Below are 23,100 nucleotides of genomic sequence, written 5' to 3'. Positions count from 1 at the left end.
GTCTCTTCCAAGGGGCATTTAAACCGTCTTGTTAAGCTACTGCGACCTGCACTTCTCTTCCAAAGCGCATTTAAAACATCTTGTTAAGCTACTGCGACCTCCACCGCTCTACCAAGGGGCGTTTAAACCGTCTTTTTAAGCTACTGCAACCTGCACGTCTCTTCCAAGGGGCATTTAAACCGTCTTGTTAAGCTACTGCGACCTCCTCCGCTCTTCCAAGCGGCATTTAAACCGTCTTGTTAAGCTACTGCGACCTGCACGTTTCTTCCAAGGGGCATTTAAACCATCTTGTTAAGCTACTGCGACTTGCACGTCTCTTCCAAGGGGCATTTAAACCGTCTTGTTAAGCTACTGTAATCTCCACCACTATTCTAAGGGGCATTTAAACAGTCTTGTTAAGCTGCTCCGACCGGCATGTCTCTTCCAAGGGGCATTTAAACCATCTTGTTAAGCTACTGCGACCTGCACGTCTCTTCCAAGGGCCATTTAAACCGTCTTGGTAAGCTCCTGCGACCAGCAAGCCTCTTCCAAGGGGCATTTATACCGTCTTGTTAAGCTACTGCGACCTGCACGTCTCTTCCAAGGGGCATTTAAAACATCTTGTTAAGCTACTGCAACCTGCACGTCTTTTCCAAGAGGCATTTAAACCGTCTTGTTAAGCTACTGCGACCTGCACGTCTCTTCCAAGGGGCATTTAAACCGTTTTGGTAAGCTACTACGACCTACAAGCCTTTTCTAAGGGGCATTTAAACTCTTTTGTTAAGCTTCTGCGACCTGCACGTCTCTTGCAAGGAGCATTTAAACCGTCTTGATAAGCTACTGCGACCTGCACGTCTATTCCAAGGGGCGTTTAAACCATCTTGTTAAGCTACGGCGACCTCCACCTCTTTACCAAGGGGAATTTAAACCGTCTTATTAAGCTACTGCGACCTCCACCCCTCTTACAAGGGGCATTTAAACAGTCTTGTTAAGCTACTGCGACCTGCACATCTCTTCCAAGGGGCATTTAAACACTCTTGTTAAGCTACTGCGACCTGCCTGTCTCTTCCAAGGGGCATTTAAACTCTCTTGTTAAGCTTCTGCGACCTCCACCGCTCTTCCAAGGGGCATTTAAACAGTCTTGTTAAGCTACTGCGACTTGCACGTCTCTTCCAAGGTGCATTTAAACAGTCTTGTTAAGCTACTGCGACTTGCACGTCTCTTCCAAGGTGCATTTAATCAATCTTGTTAAGCTGCTACGACCTGCATGTCTCTTCGAAGGGGCATTTAAACCATCTTGTTAAGCTACTGCTACCTGAATGTCTCTTCCAAGGGGCATTTAAACCATCTTGGTAAGCTACTACGACCTGCAAGCCTTTTCTAAGGGGCATTTAAACTCTTTTGTTAAGCTTCTGCGACCTGCACGTCTCTTGCAAGGGGCATTTAAACCGTCTTGTTATGCTACTGCGAACTCCACCTCTCTTCCAAGGGGCATTTAAACCGTCTTATTAAGCTACTGCGACCTGCACGTCTCTTCCAAGGGGCATTTAAACCGTCTTGTTAAGCTACTGTAATTTCCACCACTTTTCCAAGGGGCATTTAAACCGTCTTGTTAAGCTACTGCAACCTGTACGTCTTTTCCAAGGGGCATTTAAACCATCTTGTTAAGCTACTGCGACCTCCACCTCTCTTCCAAGGGGCAATTAAACAATCTTGTTAAGCTACTGCGACCTGCACGTCTCTTCCAAGGGGCATTTAAACCATCTTGTTAAGCTACTGCGACCTGCACGTCTCTTCCAAGGGGCATTTAAACCGTCTTGGTAAGCTACTGCGACCTGCACGTCTCTTCCAAGGGGCATTTAAACCGTCTTGTTAAGCTACTGCGACCTGCAAGCCTTTTCTAAGGGGCATTTAAACCCTTTTGTTAAACTTCTGCGACCTGCACGTCTCTTGCAAGGGACATTTAAAACGTCTTGTTAAGCTACTGCGACCTTCACCGCACTTCCAAGGGGCATTTAAACCATCTTGTTAAGCCACTGCGACCTGCACGTCTCTTCCAAGGGGCATTTAAACCGTCTTGGTAAGCTACTACGACCTGCAAGCCTTTTCTAAGGGGCATTTAAACTCTTTTGTTAAGCTTCTGCGAACTGCACGTCTCTTGCAAGGGGCATTTAAACCGTCTTGATAAGCTACTGCGACCTGCACGTTTATTCCAAGGTTCATTTAAACCATCTTGTTAAGCTACTGCGACCTCCACCTCTTTACCAAGGGGCATTTAAACCGTCTTATTAAGCTACTGCGACCTGCACATCTCTTCCAAGGGGCATTTAAACAGTTTTGTTAAGCTACTGCGACCTGCACGTCTCTTCCAAGGGGCATTTAAACTGTCTTGTTAAGCTAATGTGACCTCCACCGCTCTTCCAAGGGGCATTTAAACCGTCTTGTTAAGCTACTGCGACCTGCACGTCTCTACCAAGGAGCATTTAAACCATCTTTTTAAGCTACTGCGACCTGCACATCTCTTCCAAGGGGCATTTAAACAGTTTTGTTAAGCTACTGCGACCTGCACGTCTCTTCCAAGGGGCATTTAAACTGTCTTGTTAAGCTACTGCGACCTGCACGTCTCTTCCAAGGGGCAATTAAACTGTCTTGTTAAGCTACTGCGACCTGCACGTCTCTTCCAAGGGGCATTTAACCAGTCTTATTAAGCGTCTGCGACCTGCATGTCTCTTCCAACGGGCATTTAAACCGTCTTGTTAAGCTAGTGCGACCTCCCCAGCTCTTCCAAGGGGCATTTAAACCGTCTTGTTAAGCTACTGTAACCTCCAACACTTTTCTTAGGGGCATTTAAACCGTCTAGTTAAGCTACTGCCACCTGCACGTCTCTTCAATGGGGCATTTAAACCGTCTTGTTAATCTACTGCGACCTGCATGTCTCTACCAAGGGGCATTTAAACCATCTTGTTAAGCTACTGCGACCTGCACGTCTCTTCCAAGGGGCATTTAAACAGTCTTGTTAAGCTACTGCGACCTGCACGTCTCTTCCAAGGGTCATTTAAACCATCTTGGTAAGCTATTGCGACATGCAAGTCTCTTCCAAGGGGCATTTAAACAGTCTTGTTAAGCTACTGCGACCTCCACGTCTCTTCCAAGGGGCATTTAAACTGTCTTTTGTTTATCTACTGCGACCTGCACGTCTGATCCAAGGGGCATTTAAACCATCTTGTTAAGCTACTGCGACTTCCACCGCTCTTACAATGGGCATTTAAACCGTCTTTTTAAGCTACTGTGACCTCCACCTCTCTTCCAAGGGGCATTTAAACCATCTTGTTAAGCTACTGCGACCTGCACGTCTCTTCCAAGGGGCATTTAAATCGTCTTGTTAAGCTACTGTAACCTCCACCACTTTTCCAAGGGGCATTTAAACCGTCTAGTTAAGCTACTGCGACCTGCACGTCTCTACAATGGGGCATTTAAACCGTCTTGTTAAGCTACTGCGACCAGCACATCTCTTCCAAGGGCCATTTAAACCGTCTTGTTAAGCTACTGTAATCTCCACCACTATTCCAAGCGATATTTAAACTGTCTTGTTAAGCTACTGCGAACTGCACGTCTCTTCCAAGGGGCATTTAAACCGTCTTGTTAAGCTACTGCGACCTGCATGTCTCTACCAAGGGGCATTTAAACCGTCTTGTTAAGCTACTGCGACCTGCACGTCTCTTCTAAGGAACATTTAAACCGCCTTATTAAGCTACTGCGACCTGCAAGCCTATTCCAAGGGGCATTTATAGCGTCTTGTTAAGCTACTGCGACCTGCACGTGTCTTCCAAGGTGCATTTAAACCGTCTTGTTAAGCTACTGCGACCTGCACGTCTCTTCCAAAGGGCATTTAAACCGTCTTGTTAAGCTACTGCGACCTGCACGTCTCTTCCAAGGGGCATTTAAATCATCTTGTTAAGCTACTGCGACTTGCATGCCTCTTCCAAGGGGCATTTAAACCGTCTTGTTAAGCTACTGCGACCTGCACGTCTCTTCCAAGGGGCATTTAAACAGTCTTGTTAAGCTACTGCGACCTGCACATCTCTTCCAAGGGGCATTTAAACTGTCTTGTTAAGCTACTGCGACCTCCACCTCTCTTCCAAGGGGCATTTCAACCGTTTTGTTAAGCTACTGCGACCTGCACGTCTCTTCCAAGGGGCATTTAAATCATCTTGTTAAGCTACTGCGACTTGCATGCCTCTTCCAAGGGGCATTTAAACCGTCTAGTTAAGCTACTGCGACCTGCACGTCTCTTCAATGGGGCATTAAAATCGTCTTGTTAAGCTACTGCGACCTGCATGTCTCTACCAAGGGGCATTTAAACCATCTTGTTAAGCTACTGCGACCTGCACGTCTCTTCCCAGGGGCATTAAAACAGTCTTGTTAAGCTGCTGCGACCTGCATGTCTCTTCCAAGGGGCATTTAAACTGTCTTGTTAAGCTACTGCGACCTCCACCGCTCTACCAATGGGAATTTAAACCGTCTTGTTAAGCTACTGCGACCTGCATGTCTCTTCCAAGGGACATATAAATCGTCTTGGTAAGCTACTGCGACCTGCACTTCTCTTCCAAGGGGCATTTAAACCATCTTGTTAAGCTACTGCGACCTCCACCGCTCTACCTAGGGGCACTTAAACCGTCTTTTTAAGCTACTGCAACCTGCACGTCACTTCCAAGGGGCATTTAAACCGTCTTGTTAAGCTACTGCGACCTGCACGTCTCTTTCAAGGGGCATTTAAACCGTCTTGTTAAGCTGCTGCGACCTGCATGTCTCTACCAAAGGGCATTTAAACCGTCTTGTTAAGCTACTGCGACCTGCACTTCTTTTCCAAGGGGCATTTAAACAGTCTTGTTAAGCTGCTGCGACCTGCACGTCTCTTCCAAGGGGCATTTAAACCGTCTTGTTAAGCTATTGCGACCTCCACCGCTCTTCCAAGGGGCATTTGATTTGTCTTGTTAAGCTTCTGCGACCTGCACGTCTCTTCCAAGGGCCATTTAAAACGTCTTGGTAAGCTACTGCGACCTGCAAGCCTTTTCCAAGGGGCATTTATACCGTCTTGTTAAGCTGCTGCGACCTGCACGTGTCTTCCAAGGGGCATTTAAACTGTCTTGGTAAGCTACTGCGACCTGCAAGCCTCTTCCAGGGGCCATTTTTACCGTCTTGTTAAGCTACTGAGACCTGCACGTCTCTTCCAAGGGGCATTTAAACCTTCTTGTTAAGCTACTGCGACCTGCACGTCTCTTCCAAGGGGCATTTAAACCATCTTATTAAACTACTGCGACCTGCACGTCTCTTCCAAGGGGCATTTAAACTGTCTTGTTAAGCTACTGCGACCTGCAAGTCTCTTCCAAGGGGCATTTAAACCGTATCTTTAAGCTACTGCGACCTGCACGTCTCTTCTAAGGGGCATTTAAACCTTCTTGTTAAGCTACTGCGACCTGCACGTCTCTTCCAAGGGGCATTTAAACCGTCTTGTTAAGCTAATGCGACCTCCACCGCTCTTCCAAGGGGCATTTAAACCATCTTGTTAAGCTACTGCGACCTGCACGTCTCTTCCAAGTGGCATTTAAACCGTCTTGTTAAGCTACTGTAACCTCCACCACATTTCCAAGGGGCATTTAAACCGTCTTGTTAAGCTACTGCGACCTGCACGTCTCTTCTCAAGGGGCATTTAAACCGTCTTGTTAATCTACTGCGACCAGCACGTCTCTTCCTAGGGGCATTTAAACCATCTTGTTAAGCTACTGCGACCTGCACTTCTCTTCCAAGGGGCATTTAAACCGTCTTGTTAAGCTACTGTGACCTGCATGTCTCTTCCAAGGGGCATTTAAACCGTCTTTTTAAGCTACTGCGACCTCCACCGCTCTTCCAAGGGGAATTTAAACTGTCTTGTTAAGCTACTGCGACCTGCACGTCTCTTCCAAGGGGCATTTAAACCGTCTTGTTAAGCTACTGCGACCTGCACGTCTCTTCCAAGGGGCATTTAAATCATCTTGTTAAGCTACTGCGACTTGCACGTTTCTTCCAAGGTGCATTTAAACAATCTTGTTAAGCTACTGTAACCTCCACCATTTTTCCAAGGGGCATTTAAACCGTCTTGTTAAGCTTCTGCAACCAGCACGTCTCTTCAATGGGGCATTTAAACCGTCTTGTTAAGCTCCTGCGACCTGCATGTCTCTACCAAGGGGCATTTAAACTGTCTTGTTAAGCTACTGCGACCTACACTGCTCTTCCAAGGGGCATTTAAACCGTCTTGTTAAGCTACTGCGACCTGCACGTCTCTTCCAAGGGTCGTTTAAATCGTCTTGGTAAGCTCCTGCGACCTGCATGTCTCTTCCAAAGGGCATTTAAACTGTCTTGTTAAGCTACTGCGACCTACACTGCTCTTCCAAGGGGCATTTAAACCGTCTTGTTAAGCTACTGCGACCTGCACGTCTCTTCCAAGGGTCATTTAAATCGTCTTGGTAAGCTACTGCGACCTGCACTTCTCTTCCAAGGGGCAGTTAAATCGTCTTGGTAAGATACTGCGACCTGCACGTCTCTTCAATGGGGCATTTAAACCGTCTTGTTAAGCTAATGCGACCTGCATGTCTCTACCAAGGGGCATTTAAACAGTCTTGTTAAGCTGCTGCGACCTGCATGTCTCTTCCAAAGGGCATTTAAACTGTCTTGTTAAGCTACTGCGACCTGCACGTCTCTTCCAAGGGGCATTTAAACCGTCTTGTTAAGCTACTGCGACCTGCACGTCTCTTCCAAGGGCCAAATAATCCGCCTTGGTAAGCTACTGCGACCTGCAAGCATCTTCCAAGGGGCATTTAAACCGTCTTGTTAAGCTACTGCGACCTCCACCGCTCTTCCAAGGGGCATTTAAACCGTCTTGTTAAGCTACTACGACCTGCACGTCTCTTCCAAGGGCCATATAATCCGTCTTGGTAAGCTACTGTGACCTGCATGTCTCTTCCAAGGGGCATTTAAACCGTCTTGTTAAGCTACTGCGACCTCCACCGCTCTTCCAAGGGCCATATAATCCGTCTTGGTAAGCTACTGAGACCTGCAAGCCTCTTCTAAGCAGCATTTAAACCGTCTTGTTAAGCTACTGCGACCTGCACGTCTCTTCCAATGGGCATTGAAACCGTCTTGTTAAGCTACTGCGACCTGCACGTCTCTTCCAAGGGGCATTTAAACCATCTTATTAAGCTACTGCGACCTGCACGTCTCTTCCAAGGGGCATTTAAACTGTCTTGTTAAGCTACGGCGACCTGCACGTCTCTTCCAAGGGGCATTTAAACTGTCTTGTTAAGCTACTGCGACCTGCACGTCTCTTCCAAGGGGCATTTAAACCATCTTGTTAAGCTACTGCGACCTCCAGCGCTCTTCCAAGGGGCAATTAAACCGTCTTGTTAAGCTACTGCGACCTGCACTTCTCTTCCAAAGGCCATTTAATCTGTCTTGGTAAGCTACTGCGACCTGCACGTCTCTTCCAAGTGGCATTTAAACCGTCTTTTTAAGCTACTGTGACCTGCACGTCTCTTGCAAGGGGCATTTAAACCGTCTTATTTCGCTACTGCGACCTGCAAGTCTCTTCCAAGGGGCATTTAAACAGTCTTGTTAAGCTACTGCGACCTGCACGTCTCTTCCAAGGGGCATTTAAACCATCTTGTTAAGCTACTGTAACCTCCACCACATTTCCAAGGGACATTTAAACCATCTTGTTAAGCTACTGCGACCTGCACGTCTTTTCCAAGGGGCATTTAATCCGTCTTGTTAAGCTACAGTGACCTGCATGTCTCTTCCAAGGGGCATTTAAACCGTCTTGTTAAGCTACTGCGACCTGCACGTCTCTTCCAAGAGACATTTAAACCGTCTTGTTAAGCTACAGTGACCTGCATGTCTATTCCAAGGGGCATTTAAACCGTCTTGTTAAGCTACTGCGACCTCCACCGCTCTTTCAAGGGGCATTTAGACCGTCTTGTTAAGCTACTGCGACCTGCATGTCTCTTCCGAGGGGCATTTAAACCGTCTTATTAAGCTACTGCGACCTGCACCTCTCTTCCAATGGGCATTTAAACCGTCTTGTTAAGCTAATGCGTCCTCCACCGCTCTTCCAAGGGGCATTTAAACCATCTTGTTAAGCTACTGCGACCTGCACGTCTCTTCCAAGGGGCATTTAAACCGTCTTGTTAAGCTACTGCGACCTGCACGTCTCTTCCAAGGGGCATTTAAACCGTCTTGTTAAGCTACTGCGACCTGCACGTCTCTTCCAAGGGGCATTTAAACCATCTTATTTCGCTACTGCGACCTGCAAGTCTCTTCCAAGGGGCATTTAAACAGTTTTGTTAAGCTACTGTAACCTCCACCACATTTCCAAGGGACATTTAAACCATCTTGTTTAGCTACTGCGACCTGCACGTCTCTTCCAAGGGCCATATAATCCGTCTTGGTAAGCTACTGTGACCTGCATGTCTCTTCCAAGGGGCATTTAAACCGTCTTGTTAAGCTACTGCGACCTCCACCGCTCTTCCAAGGGCCATATAATCCATCTTGGTAAGCTACTGAGACCTGCAAGCCTCTTCTAAGCGGAATTTAAACCATCTTGTTAAGCTACTGCGACCTGCACGTCTCTTCCAAGGGGCATTGAAACCGTCTTGTTAAGCTACTGCGACCTGCACGTCTCTTCCAAGGGGCATTTAAACCATCTTATTAAGCTACTGCGACCTGCATGTCTCTTCCAAGGGGCATTTAAACTGTCTTGTTAAGCTACGGCGACCTGCACGTCTCTTCCAAGGGGCATTTAACCAGTCTTGTTAAGCGTCTGCGACCTGCATGTCTCTTCCAACGGGCATTTAAACTGTCTTGTTAAGCTAGTGCGACCTCCACAGCTCTTCCAAGGGGCATTTAAACCGTCTTGTTAAGCTACTGTAACCTCCAACACTTTTCTTAGGGGCATTTAAACCGTCTAGTTAAGCTACTGCCACCTGCACGTCTCTTCAATGGGGCATTTAAACCGTCTTGTTAATCTACTGCGACCTGCATGTCTCTACCAAGGGGCATTTAAACCATCTTGTTAAGCTACTGCGACCTGCAATTCTCTTCCAAGGGGCATTTAAACAGTCTTGTTAAGCTACTGCGACCTGCACGTCTCTTCCAAGGGCCATTTAAACCATCTTGGTAAGCTATTGCGACATGCAAGTCTCTTCCAAGGGGCATTTAAACAGTCTTGTTAAGCTACTGCGACCTCCACGTCTCTTCCAAGGGGCATTTAAACTGTCTTTTGTTTATCTACTGCGACCTGCACGTCTGATCCAAGGGGCATTTAAACCATCTTGTTAAGCTACTGCGACTTCCACCGCTCTTACAATGGGCATTTAAACCGTCTTTTTAAGCTACTGTGACCTCCACCTCTCTTCCAAGGGGCATTTAAACCATCTTGTTAAGCTACTGCGACCTGCACGTCTCTTCCAAGGGGCATTTAAATCGTCTTGTTAAGCTACTGTAACCTCCACCACTATTCCAAGGGGCATTTAAACCGTCTAGTTAAGCTACTGCGACCTGCACGTCTCTACAATGGGGCATTTAAACCGTCTTGTTAAGCTACTGCGACCAGCACATCTCTTCCAAGGGCCATTTAAACCGTCTTGTTAAGCTACTGTAATCTCCACCACTATTCCAAGCGGTATTTAAACTGTCTTGTTAAGCTACTGCGAACTGCACGTCTCTTCCAAGGGGCATTTAAACCGTCTTGTTAAGCTACTGCGACCTGCATGTCTCTACCAAGGGGCATTTAAACCGTCTTGTTAAGCTACTGCGACCTGCACGTCTCTTCTAAGGAACATTTAAACCGCCTTATAAAGCTACTGCGACCTGCAAGCCTATTCCAAGGGGCATTTATAGCGTCTTGTTAAGCTACTGCGACCTGCACGTGTCTTCCAAGGTGCATTTAAACCGTCTTGTTAAGCTACTGCGACCTGCACGTCTCTTCCAAAGGGCATTTAAACCGTCTTGTTAAGCTACTGCGACCTGCACGTCTCTTCCAAGGGGCATTTAAATCATCTTGTTAAGCTACTGCGACTTGCATGCCTCTTCCAAGGGCCATATAATCCGTCTTGGTAAGCCACTGTGACCTGCATGTCTCTTCCAAGGGGCATTTAAACCGTCTTGTTAAGCTACTGCGACCTCCACCGCTCTTCTAAGGGCCATATAATCCGTCTTGGTAAGCTACTGAGACCTGCAAGCCTCTTCTAAGCGGAATTTAAACCATCTTGTTAAGCTACTGCGACCTGCACGTCTCTTCCAAGGGGCATTGAAACCGTCTTGTTAAGCTACTGCGACCTGCACGTCTCTTCCAAGGGGCATTTAAACCATCTTATTAAGCTACTGCGACCTGCATGTCTCTTCCAAGGGGCATTTAAACTGTCTTGTTAAGCTACGGCGACCTGCACGTCTCTTCCAAGGGGCATTTAAACTGTCTTGTTAAGCTACTGCGACCTGCACGTCTCTTCCAAGGGGCATTTAAACTGTCTTGTTAAGCTAATGCGACCTGCACGTCTCTTCAAAGTGGCATTTAAACCGTCTTTTTAAGCTACTGTGACCTGCACGTCTCTTGCAAGGGGCATTTAAACCGTCTTATTTCGCTACTGCGACCTGGAAGTCTCTTCCAAGGGGCATTTAAACAGTCTTGTTAAGCTACTGCGACCTGCACGTCTCTTCCAAGGGGCATTTAAACCGTCTTGTTAAGCTACTGTAACCTCCACCACATTTCCAAGGGACATTTAAACCATCTTGTTAAGCTACTGCGACCTGCACGTCTCTTCCAAGAGGCATTTAAACCGTCTTGTTAAGATACAGTGACCTGCATGTCTATTCCAAGGGGCATTTAAACCGTCTTGTTAAGCTACTGCGACCTCCACCGCTCTTTCAAGGGGCATTTAAACCGTCTTGTTAAGCTACTGCGACCTGCATGTCTCTTCCAAGGGGCATTTAAACCTTCTTATTAAGCTACTGCGACCTGCATCTCTCTTCCAATGGGCATTTAAACTGTCTTGTTAAGCTACTGCGACCAACACGTCTCTTCCAAGGGGCATTTAAACCGTCTTGTTAAGCTACTGCGACCAGCACGTCTCTTCCAAGGGGCATTTAAACCGTCTTGATAAGCTACTGCGACCTGCACGTCTCTTCCAAGGGCCATTTAAACCGTCTTGGTAAGCTACTGCGACCTGCACGTCTCTTCCAAGGGGCATTTAAACCGTCTTTTTAAGCTACTGCGACCTCCACCGCTCTTCCAAGGGGCATTTAAACCGTCTTGTTAAGCTACTGCGACCTGCAAGTCTCTTCCAAAGGCCAAATAATCCGCCTTGGTAAGCTACTACGACCTGCAAGCATCTTCCAAGGGGCATTTAAACCATCTTGTTAAGCTACTGCGACCTCCACCGCTCTTCCAAGGGGCATTTAAACCGTCTTGTTAAGCTACTGCGACCTGCACGTCTCTTCCAAGGGCCATATAATCCGCCTTGGTAAGCTACTGTGACCTGCATGTCTCTTCCAAGGGGCATTTAAACCGTCTTGTTAAGCTACTGCGACCTCCACCGCTCTTCCAAGGGCCATATAATCCGTCTTGGTAAGCTACTGAGACCTGCAAGCCTCTTCTAAGCGACATTTAAACCGTCTTGTTAAGCTACTGCGACCTGCACGTCTCTTCCAAGGGGCATTGAAACCGTCTTGTTAAGCTACTGCGACCTGCACGTCTCTTCCAAGGGGCATTTAACCCATCTTATTAAGCTACTGCGACCTGCACGTCTCTTCCAAGGGGCATTTAAACCGTCTTGTTAAGCTACGGCGACCTGCACGTCTCTTCCAAGGGGCATTTAAACTGTCTTGTTAAGCTACTGCGACCTGCACGTCTCTTCCAAGGGGCATTTAAACTGTCTTGTTAAGCTAATGCGACCTGTACGTCTCTTCAAAGTGGCATTTAAACCGTCTTTTTAAGCTACTGTGACCTGCACCTCTCTTCCAATGGGCATTTAAACCATCTTTTTAAGCTAATGCGACCTCCACCGCTCTTCCAAGGGGCATTTAAACCATCTTGTTAAGCTACTGCGACCTGCACGTCTCTTCCAAGGGGCATTTAAACCGTCTTGTTAAGCTACTGCGACCTGCACGTCTCTTCCAAGGGGCATTTAAACCGTCTTGTTAAGCTACTGCGACCAGCAAGTCTCTTCCAAGGGGCATTTAAACCGTCTTGATAAGCTACTGCGACCTGCACGTCTCTTCCAAGGGCCATTTAAACCGTCTTGGTAAGCTACTGCGAACTGCACGTCTCTTCGAAGGGACATTTAAACCGTCTTATTAAGATCCTGTGACCTGCACGTCTCTTCCAAGGGGCTTTTAAACCGTATTGTTAAGCTACTGCGACCTGCATGTCTCTTCCAGGGGGCATTTAAATCGTCTTGTTAAGCTACTGCGACTTGCACGTCTCTTCCAAGGGGCAATTAAACCATCTTGTTAAGCTACTGTAACCTCCACCACTTTTCCAAGGGGCATTTAAACCATCTTGTTAAGCTGCTGCGACCTGCACATCTCTTCAATGGGGCATTTGAACCGTCTTGTTAAGCTACTGCGACCTGCATGTCTCTACCAAGGGGCATTTAAACCGTCTTGTTAAGCTACTGCGACCTCCACCGCTCTTCCAAGGGGCATTTAAACCGTCTTGTTAAGCTTCTGCGACCTGACCATCTCTTCCAAGGGCCATATATTCCGTCTTGGTAAGCTACTGCGACCTGCATGTCTCTACCAAGGGGCATTTAAACCGTCTTTTTAAGCTACTGCGACCTCCACCGCTCTTCCAAGGGGCATTTAAACCGTCTTGTTAAGCTACTGCGACCTGCAAGTCTCTTCCAAAGGCCAAATAATCCGCCTTCGTAAGCTACTACGACCTGCAAGCATCTTCCAAGGGGCATTTAAACCGTCTTGCTAAGCTACTGCGACCTCCACCACTCTTCCAAGGGGCATTTAAACCGTCTTGTTAAGCTACTGCGACCTGCACGTCTCTTCCAAGGGCCATATAATCCGTCTTGGTAAGCTACTGTGACCTGCATGTCTCTTCCAAGGGGCATTTAAACCGTCTTGTTAAGCTACTGCGACCTCCACCGCTCTTCCAAGGGCCATATAATTCGTCTTGGTAAGCTACTGAGACCTGCAAGCCTCTTCTAAGCGGCATTTAAACCGTCTTGTTAAGCTACTGCGACCTGCACGTCTCTTTCAAGGGGCATTGAAACCGTCTTGTTAAGCTACTGCGACCTGCACGTCTCTTCCAAAAGCATTTAAACCATCTTATTAAGCTACTGCGACCTGCACGTCTCTTCCAAGGGGCATTTAAACTGCCTTGTTAAGCTACGGCGACCTGCACGTCTCTTCCAAAGGGCATTTAAACTGTCTTGTTAAGCTACTGCGACCAGCACGTCTCTTCCAAGGGGCATTTAAACCGTCTTGTTAAGCTACTGCGACCTGCATGTCTCTTCCAAGGGGCATTTAAACCGTCTTATTAAGCTACTGCGACCTGCACCTTTCTTCCAATGGGCATTTAAACCGTCTTATTAAGCTACTGCGACCTCCACCGCTCTTCCAAGGGGCATTTAAACCATCTTGTTAAGGAACTGCGACCTGCACGTCTCTTCCAAGGGGCATTTAAACCGTCTTGTTAAGCTACTGCGACCAACACGTCTCTTCCAAGGGGCATTTAAACCGTCTTGTTAAGCTACTGCGACCAGCACGTCTCTTCCAAGGGGCATTTAAACCGTCTTTATAAGCTACTGTGACCTGCACGTCTCTTGCAAGGGGCATTTAAACCGTCTTATTTCGCTACTGCGACCTGCAAGTCTCTTCCAAGGGGCATTTAAACAGTCTTGTTAAGCTACTGCGACCTGCACGTCTCTTCCAATGGGCATTTAAACCGTCTTGTTAAGCTACTGTAACCTCCACGACATTTCCAAGGGACATTTAAACCATCTTGTTAAGCTACTGCGACCTGCACGTCTCTTCCAAGAGGCATTTAAACCGTCTTGTTAAGCTACAGTGATCTGCATGTCTATTCCAAGGGGCATTTAAACTGTCTTGTTAAGCTACTGCGACCTGCACGTCTCTTCCAAGGGGCATTTAAACTGTCTTGTTAAGCTAATGCGACCTGCACGTCTCTTCAAAGTGGCATTTAAACCGTCTTTTTAAGCTACTGTGACCTGCACGTCTCTTCCAAGGGGCATTTAAACCGTCTTATTTCGCTACTGCGACCTGCAAGTCTCTTCCAAGGGGCATTTAAACAGTCTTGTTAAGCTACTGCGACCTGCACGTCTCTTCCAAGGGGCATTTAAACCGTCTTGTTAAGCTACTGTAACCTCCACCACATTTCCAAGGGACATTTAAACCATCTTGTTAAGCTACTGCGACCTGCACGTCTCTTCCAAGAGGCATTTAAACCGTCTTGTTAAGCTACAGTGACCTGCATGTCTATTCCAAGGGGCATTTAAACCGTCTTGTTAAGCTACTGCGACCTCCACCGCTCTTTCAAGGGGCATTTAAACCGTCTTGTTAAGCTACTGCGACCTGCATGTCTCTTCCAAGGGGCATTTAAACCGTCTTATTAAGCTACTGCGACCTGCACCTCTCTTCCAATGGGCATTTAAACCGTCTTGTTAAGCTAATGCGACCTCCACCGCTCTTCCAAGGGGCATTTAAACCATCTTGTTAAGGAACTGCGACCTGCACGTCTCTTCCAAGGGGCATTTAAACCGTCTTGTTAAGCTACTGCGACCAACACGTCTCTTCCAAGGGGCATTTAAACCGTCTTGTTAAGCTACTGCGACCAGCACGTCTCTTCCAAGGGGCATTTAAACCGTCTTGACAAGCTACTGCGACCTGCACGTCTCTTCCAAGGGTCATTTAATCCGTCTTGGTAAGCTACTGCGACCTGCACGTCTCTTCCAAGGGGCATTTAAACCTTCTTTTTAAGCTACTGCGACCTCCACCGCTCTTCCAAGGGGCATTTAAACCGTCTTGTTAAGCTACTGCGACCTGCACGTCTCTTCCAAGGGCCAAATAATCCGCCTTGGTAAGCTACTGCGACCTGCGAGCATCTTCCAAGGGGCATTTAAACCGTCTTGTTAAGCTACTGCGACCTCCACCTCTCTTCCAAGGGGCATTTAAACCGTCTTGTTAAGCTAATGCGACCTGCACGTCTCTTTCAAGGGCCATATAATCCGTCTTGGTAAGCTACTGTGACCTGCATGTCTCTTCCAAGGGGCATTTAAACCGTCTTGTTAAGCTACTGCGACCTCCACCGCTCTTCCAAGGGCCATATAATTCGTCTTGGTAAGCTACTGAGACCTGCAAGCCTCTTCTAAGCGGCATTTAAACCGTCTTGTTAAGCTACTGCGACCTGCACGTCTCTTTCAAGGGGCATTGAAACCGTCTTGTTAAGCTACTGCGACCTGCACGTCTCTTCCAAAAGCATTTAAACCATCTTATTAAGCTACTGCGACCTGCACGTCTCTTCCAAGGGGCATTTAAACTGCCTTGTTAAGCTACGGCGACCTGCACGTCTCTTCCAAAGGGCATTTAAACTGTCTTGTTAAGCTACTGCGACCAGCACGTCTCTTCCAAGGGGCATTTAAACCGTCTTGTTAAGCTACTGCGACCTGCATGTCTCTTCCAAGGGGCATTTAAACCGTCTTATTAAGCTACTGCGACCTGCACCTTTCTTCCAATGGGCATTTAAACCGTCTTATTAAGCTACTGCGACCTCCACCGCTCTTCCAAGGGGCATTTAAATCATCTTGTTAAGGAACTGCGACCTGCACGTCTCTTCCAAGGTGCATTTAAACCGTCTTGTTAAGCTACTGCGACCAACACGTCTCTTCCAAGGGGCATTTAAACCGTCTTGTTAAGCTACTGCGACCAGCACGTCTCTTCCAAGGGGCATTTAAACCGTCTTTATAAGCTACTGTGACCTGCACGTCTCTTGCAAGGGGCATTTAAACCGTCTTATTTCGCTACTGCGACCTGCAAGTCTCTTCCAAGGGGCATTTAAACAGTCTTGTTAAGCTACTGCGACCCGCACGTCTCTTCCAATGGGCATTTAAACCGTCTTGTTAAGCTACTGTAACCTCCACGACATTTCCAAGGGACATTTAAACCATCTTGTTAAGCTACTGCGACCTGCACGTCTCTTCCAAGAGGCATTTAAACCGTCTTGTTAAGCTACAGTGATCTGCATGTCTATTCCAAGGGGCATTTAAACTGTCTTGTTAAGCTACTGCGACCTGCACGTCTCTTCCAAGGGGCATTTAAACTGTCTTGTTAAGCTAATGCGACCTGCACGTCTCTTCAAAGTGGCATTTAAACCGTCTTTTTAAGCTACTGTGACCTGCACGTCTCTTCCAAGGGGCATTTAAACCGTCTTATTTCGCTACTGCGACCTGCAAGTCTCTTCCAAGGGGCATTTAAACAGTCTTGTTAAGCTACTGCGACCTGCACGTCTCTTCCAAGGGGCATTTAAACCGTCTTGTTAAGCTACTGTAACCTCCACCACATTTCCAAGGGACATTTAAACCATCTTGTTAAGCTACTGCGACCTGCACGTCTCTTCCAAGAGGCATTTAAACCGTCTTGTTAAGCTACAGTGACCTGCATGTCTATTCCAAGGGGCATTTAAACCGTCTTGTTAAGCTACTGCGACCTCCACCGCTCTTTCAAGGGGCATTTAAACCGTCTTGTTAAGCTACTGCGACCTGCATGTCTCTTCCAAGGGGCATTTAAACCGTCTTATTAAGCTACTGCGACCTGCACCTCTCTTCCAATGGGCATTTAAACCGTCTTGTTAAGCTAATGCGACCTCCACCGCTCTTCCAAGGGGCATTTAAACCATCTTGTTAAGGAACTGCGACCTGCACGTCTCTTCCAAGGGGCATTTAAACCGTCTTGTTAAGCTACTGCGACCAACACGTCTCTTCCAAGGGGCATTTAAACCGTCTTGTTAAGCTACTGCGACCAGCACGTCTCTTCCAAGGGGCATTTAAACCGTCTTGATAAGCTACTGCGACCTGCACGTCTCTTCCAAGGGTCATTTAATCCGTCTTGGTAAGCTACTGCGACCTGCACGTCTCTTCCAAGGGGCATTTAAACCTTCTTTTTAAGCTACTGCGACCTCCACCGCTCTTCCAAGGGGCATTTAAACCGTCTTGTTAAGCTACTGCGACCTGCACGTCTCTTCCAAGGGCCAAATAATCCGCCTTGGTAAGCTACTGCGACCTGCGAGCATCTTCCAAGGGGCATTTAAACCGTCTTGTTAAGCTACTGCGACCTCCACCTCTCTTCCAAGGGGCATTTAAACCGTCTTGTTAAGCTAATGCGACCTGCACGTCTCTTTCAAGGGCCATATAATCCGTCTTGGTAAGCTACTGTGACCTGCATGTCTCTTCCAAGGGGCATTTAAACCGTCTTGTTAAGCTACTGCGACCTCCACCGCTCTTCCAAGGGCCATATAATCCGTCTTGGTAAGCTACTGAGACCTGCAAGCCTCTTCTAAGCGGCATTTAAACCGTCTTGTTAAGCTACTGCGACCTGCACGTCTCTTCCAAGGGGCATTGAAACCGTCTTGTTAAGCTACTGCGACCTGCACGTCTCTTCCAAGGGGCATTTAAACCATCTTATTAAGCTACTGCGACCTGCACGTCTCTTCCAAGGGGCATTTAAACTGTCTTGTTAAGCTACGGCGACCTGCACGTCTCTTCCAAGGGGCATTTAAACTGTCTTGTTAAGCTAATGCGACCTGCACGTCTCTTCAAAGTGGCATTTAAACCGTCTTTTTAAGCTACTGTGACCTGCACGTCTTTTGCAAGGGGCATTTAAACCGTCTTATTTCGCTACTGCGACCTGCAACTCTCTTCCAAGGGGCATTTAAACAGTCTTTTTAAGATACTGCGACCTGCACGTCTCTTCCAAGGGGCATTTAAACCATCTTGTTAAGCTACTGTAACCTCCACCACATTTCCAAGGGACATTTAAACCATCTTGTTAAGCTACTGCGACCTGCACGTCTCTTCCAAGAGGCATTTAAACCGTCTTGTTAAGCTACAGTGACCTGCATGTCTATTCCAAGGGGCATTTAAACTGTCTTGTTAAGCTACTGCGACCTCCACCGCTCTTTCAAGGGGCATTTAGACCATCTTGTTAAGCTACTGCGACCTGCATGTCTCTTCCGAGGGGCATTTAAACCGTCTTATTAAGCTACTGCGACCTGCACCTCTCTTCCAATGGGCATTTAAACCATCTTGTTAAGCTAATGCGACCTCAACCGCTCTTCCAAGGGGCATTTAAACCATCTTGTTAAGCTACTGCGACCTGCACGTCTCTTCCAAGGGGCATTTAAACCGTCTTGTTAAGCTACTGCGACCTGCACGTCTCTTCCAAGGGGCATTTAAACCGTCTTGTTAACCTACTGCGACCAGCACGTCTCTTCCAAGGGGCATTTAAACCGTCTTGATAAGCTACTGCGACCTGCACGTCTCTTCCAAGGGCCATTTAAACCGTCTTGGTAAGCTACTGCGAACTGCACGTCTCTTCGAAGGGACATTTAAACCGTCTTATTAAGATCCTGTGACCTGCACGTCTCTTCCAAGGGGCTTTTAAACTGTATTGTTAAGCTACTGCGACCTGCATGTCTCTTCCAGGGGGCATTTAAATCGTCTTGTTAAGCTACTGCGACTTGCACGTCTCTTCCAAGGGGCAATTAAACCATCTTGTTAAGCTACTGTAACCTCCACCACTTTTCCAAGGGGCATTTAAACCGTCTTGTTAAGCTGCTTCGACCTGCATGTCTCTTCAATGGGGCATTTGAACCGTCTTGTTAAGCTACTGCGACCTGCATGTCTCTACCAAGGGACATTTAAACCGTCTTGTTAAGCTACTGCGACCTCCACCGCTCTTCCAAGGGGCATTTAAACCGTCTTGTTAAGCTTCTGCGACCTGCCCATCTCTTCCAAGGGCCATATAATCCGTCTTGGTAAGCTACTGCAACCTGCATGTCTCTACCAAGGGGCATTTAAACCATCTTGTTAAGCTACTGCGACCTCCACCGCTCTTCCAAGGGGCATTTAAACCGTCTTGTTAAGCTACTGCGACCTGCAAGTCTCTTCCAAAGGTCAAATAATCCGCCTTGGTAAGCTACTACGACCTGCAAGCATCTTCCAAGGGGCATTTAAACCGTCTTGTTAAGCTACTGCGACCTCCACCGCTCTTCCAAGGGGCATTTAAACCGTCTTGTTAAGCTACTGCGACCTGCACGTCTCTTCCAAGGGCCATATAATCCGTCTTGGTAAGCTACTGTGACCTGCATGTCTCTTCCAAGGGGCATTTAAACCGTCTTGTTAAGCTACTGCGACCTCCACCGCTCTTCCAAGGGCCATATAATCCGTCTTGGTAAGCTACTGAGACCTGGAAGCCTCTTCTAAGCGGCATTTAAACCGTCTTGTTAAGCTATTGTGACCTGCACGTCTCTTTCAAGGGGCATTGAAACCGTCTTGTTAAGCTACTGCGACCTGCACGTCTCTTCCAAGGGGCATTTAAACCATCTTATTAAGCTACTGCGACCTGCACGTCTCTTCCAAGGGGCATTTAAACTGCCTTGTTAAGCTACGGCGACCTGCACGTCTCTTCCAAAGGGCATTTAAACTGTCTTGTTAAGCTACTGCGACCAGCACGTCTCTTCCAAGGGGCATTTAAACCGTCTTGTTAAGCTACTGCGACCTGCATGTCTCTTCCTAGGGGCATTTAAACCATCTTATTAAGCTACTGCGACCTGCACGTCTCTTCCAATGGGCATTTAAACCGTCTTATTAAGCTACTGCGACCTCCACCGCTCTTCCAAGGGGCATTTAAACCATCTTGTTAAGCTACTGCGACTTGCAGGTCTCTTCCAAAGGCCAAATAATCCGCCTTGGTATGCTACTACGACCTGCAAGCATCTTCCAAGGGGCATTTAAACCGTCTTGTTAAGCTACTGCGACCTCCACCGCTCTTCCAAGGGGCATTTAAACCGTCTTGTTAAGCTGCTGCGACCTGCACGTCTCTTCCAAGGGCCATATAATCCGTCTTGGTAAGCTACTGTGACCTGCATGTCTCTTCCAATGGGCATTTAAACCGTCTTTTTAAGCTACTGCGACCTCCACCGCTCTTCCAAGGGCCATATAATCCGTCTTGGTAAGCTACTGAGACCTGCAAGCCTCTTCTAAGCGGCATTTAAACCGTCTTGTTAAGCTACTGCGACCTGCACGTCTCTTTCAAGGGGCATTGAAACCGTCTTGTTAAGCTACTGCGACCTGCACGTCTCTTCCAAGGGGCATTTAAACCATCTTATTAAGCTACTGCGACCTGCACGTCTCTTCCAAGGGGCATTTAAACTGTCTTGTTAAGCTACGGCGACCTGCACGTCTCTTCCAAAGGGCATTTAAACTGTCTTGTTAAGCTACTGCGACCAGCACGTCTCTTCCAAGGGGCATTTAAACCGTCTTGTTAAGCTACTGCGACCTGCATGTCTCTTCCAAGGGGCATTTAAACCGTCTTATTAAGCTACTGCGACCTGCACCTCTCTTCCAATGGGCATTTAAACCGTCTTATTAAGCTACTGCGACCTCCACCGCTCTTCCAAGGGGCATTTAAACCATCTTGTTAAGGAACTGCGACCTGCACGTCTCTTCCAAGGGGCATTTTTACCGTCTTGTTAAGCTACTGCGACCAACACGTCTCTTCCAAGGGGCATTTAAACCGTCTTGTTAAGCTACTGCGACCAGCACGTCTCTTCCAAGGGGCATTTAAACCGTCTTGATAAGCTACTGCGACCTGCACGTCTCTTCCAAGGGCCATTTAAACCGTCTTGGTAAGCTACTGCGACCTGCACGTCTCTTCCAAGGGGCATTTAAACTGTCTTTTTAAGCTACTGCGACCTCCACCGCTCTTCCAAGGGGCATTTAAACCGTCTTGTTAAGCTACTGCGACCTGCAAGTCTCTTCCAAAGTCCAAGTAATCCGCCTTGGTAAGCTACTACGACCTGCAAGCATCTTCCAAGGGGCATTTAAACCGTCTTGTTAAGCTACTGCGACCTCCACCGCTCTTCCAAGGGGCATTTAAACCGTCTTGTTAAGCTGCTGCGACCTGCACGTCTCTTCCAAGGGCCATATAATCCGTCTTGGTAAGCTACTGTGACCTGCATGTCTCTTCCAAGGGGCATTTAAACCGTCTTGTTAAGCTACTGCGACCTCCACCGCTCTTCCAAAGGCCATATAATCCGTCTTGGTAAGCTACTGAGACCTGCAAGCCTCTTCTAAGCGGCATTTAAACCGTCTTGTTAAGCTACTGCGACCTGCACGTCTCTTTCAAGTGGCATTGAAACCGTCTTGTTAAGTTACTGCGACCTGCACGTCTCTTCCAAGGGGCATTTAAACCATCTTATTAAGCTACTGCGACCTGCACGTCTCTTCCAAGGGGCATTTAAACTGTCTTGTTAAGCTACGGCGACCTGCACGTCTCTTGCAAAGGGCATTTAAACTGTCTTGTTAAGCTACTGCGACCAGCACGTCTCTTCCAAGGGGCATTTAAACCATCTTATTAAGCTACTGCGACCTGCACTTCTCTTCCAAGGGGCATTTAAACCGTCTTTTTAAGCTACTGTGACCTGCATGTCTCTTCCAAGGGGCATTTAAGCCGTCTTTTTAAGCTACTGCGAACTCCACCGCTCTTCCAAGGGGCATTTAAACCGTCTTGTTAAGCTACTGCGACTTGCACGTCTCTTCCAAGGGCCAAATAATCCGCCTTGGTAAGCTACTGCGACCTGCAAGCATCTTCCAAGGGGCATTTAAACCGTCTTGTTAAGCTACTGCAACCTGCACGTCTCTTCCAAGGGCCATATAATCCGTCTTGGTAAGCTACTGTGACCTGCATGTCTCTTCCAAGGGGCATTTAAACTGTCTTGTTAAGCTACTGCGACCTCCACCGCTCTTCCAAGGGCCATATAATCCGTCTTGATAAGCTACTGAGACCTGCAAGCCTCTTCTAAGCGGAATTTAAATCGTCTTGTTAAGCTACTGCGACCTGCACGTCTCTCCCAAGGGGCATTGAAACCGTCTTGTTAAGCTACTGCGACCTGCACTTCTCTTCCAAGGGGCATTTAAACCATCTTATTAAGCTACTGCGACCTGCACGTCTCTTCCAAGGGGCATTTAAACTGTCTTGTTAAGCTACGGCGACCTGCACGTCTCTTCCAAGGGCATTTAAACTGTCTTGTTAAGCTACTGCGACCTGCATGTCTCTTCCAAGGGGCATTTAAACTGTCTTGTTAAGCTAATGCGACCTGCACGTCTCTTCAAAGTGGCATTTAAACCGTCTTTTTAAGCTACTGTGACCTGCACGTCTCTTGCAAGGGGCATTTAAACCGTCTTTTTAAGCTACTGTGACCTGCACGTCTCTTGCAAAGGGCATTTAAACAGTCTTGTTAAGCTACTGCGACCTGCACATCTCTTCCAAGGGGCATTTAAACCGTCTTGTTAAGCTACTGTAACCTCCACCACATTTCCAAGGGACATTTAAACCATCTTGTTTAGCTACTGCGACCTGCACGTCTCTTCCAAGGGGCATTGAAACCGTCTTGTTAAGCTACTGCGACCTGCTCGTCTCTTCCAAGGGGCATTTAAACCATCTTATTAAGCTACTGCGACCTGTATGTCTCTTCCAAGGGGCATTTAAACTGTCTTGTTAAGCTACGGCGACCTGCACGTCTCTTCCAAGAGGCATTTAAACTGTCTTGTTAAGCTACTGCGACCTGCACGTCTCTTCCAAGGGGCATTTAAACTGTCTTGTTAAGCTAATGCGACCTGCACGTCTCTTCAAAGTGGCATTTAAACCGTCTTTTTAAGCTACTGTGACCTGCACGTCTCTTGCAAGGGGCATTTAAACCGTCTTATTTCGCTACTGCAACCTGCAAGTCTCTTCCAAGGGGCATTTAAACAGTCTTGTTAAGCTACTGCGACCTGCACGTCTATTCCA

Source organism: Phyllobates terribilis, unplaced genomic scaffold (genome assembly GCF_046119375.1).
Source record: "Phyllobates terribilis strain yellow unplaced genomic scaffold, ASM4611937v1 Scaffold_23__1_contigs__length_19252631, whole genome shotgun sequence".
Classification (NCBI taxonomy): Eukaryota; Metazoa; Chordata; class Amphibia; order Anura; family Dendrobatidae; genus Phyllobates; species Phyllobates terribilis.
The sequence above is the reverse complement of the archived record's forward strand: the minus strand, read 5'-3'. Positions refer to the sequence as shown.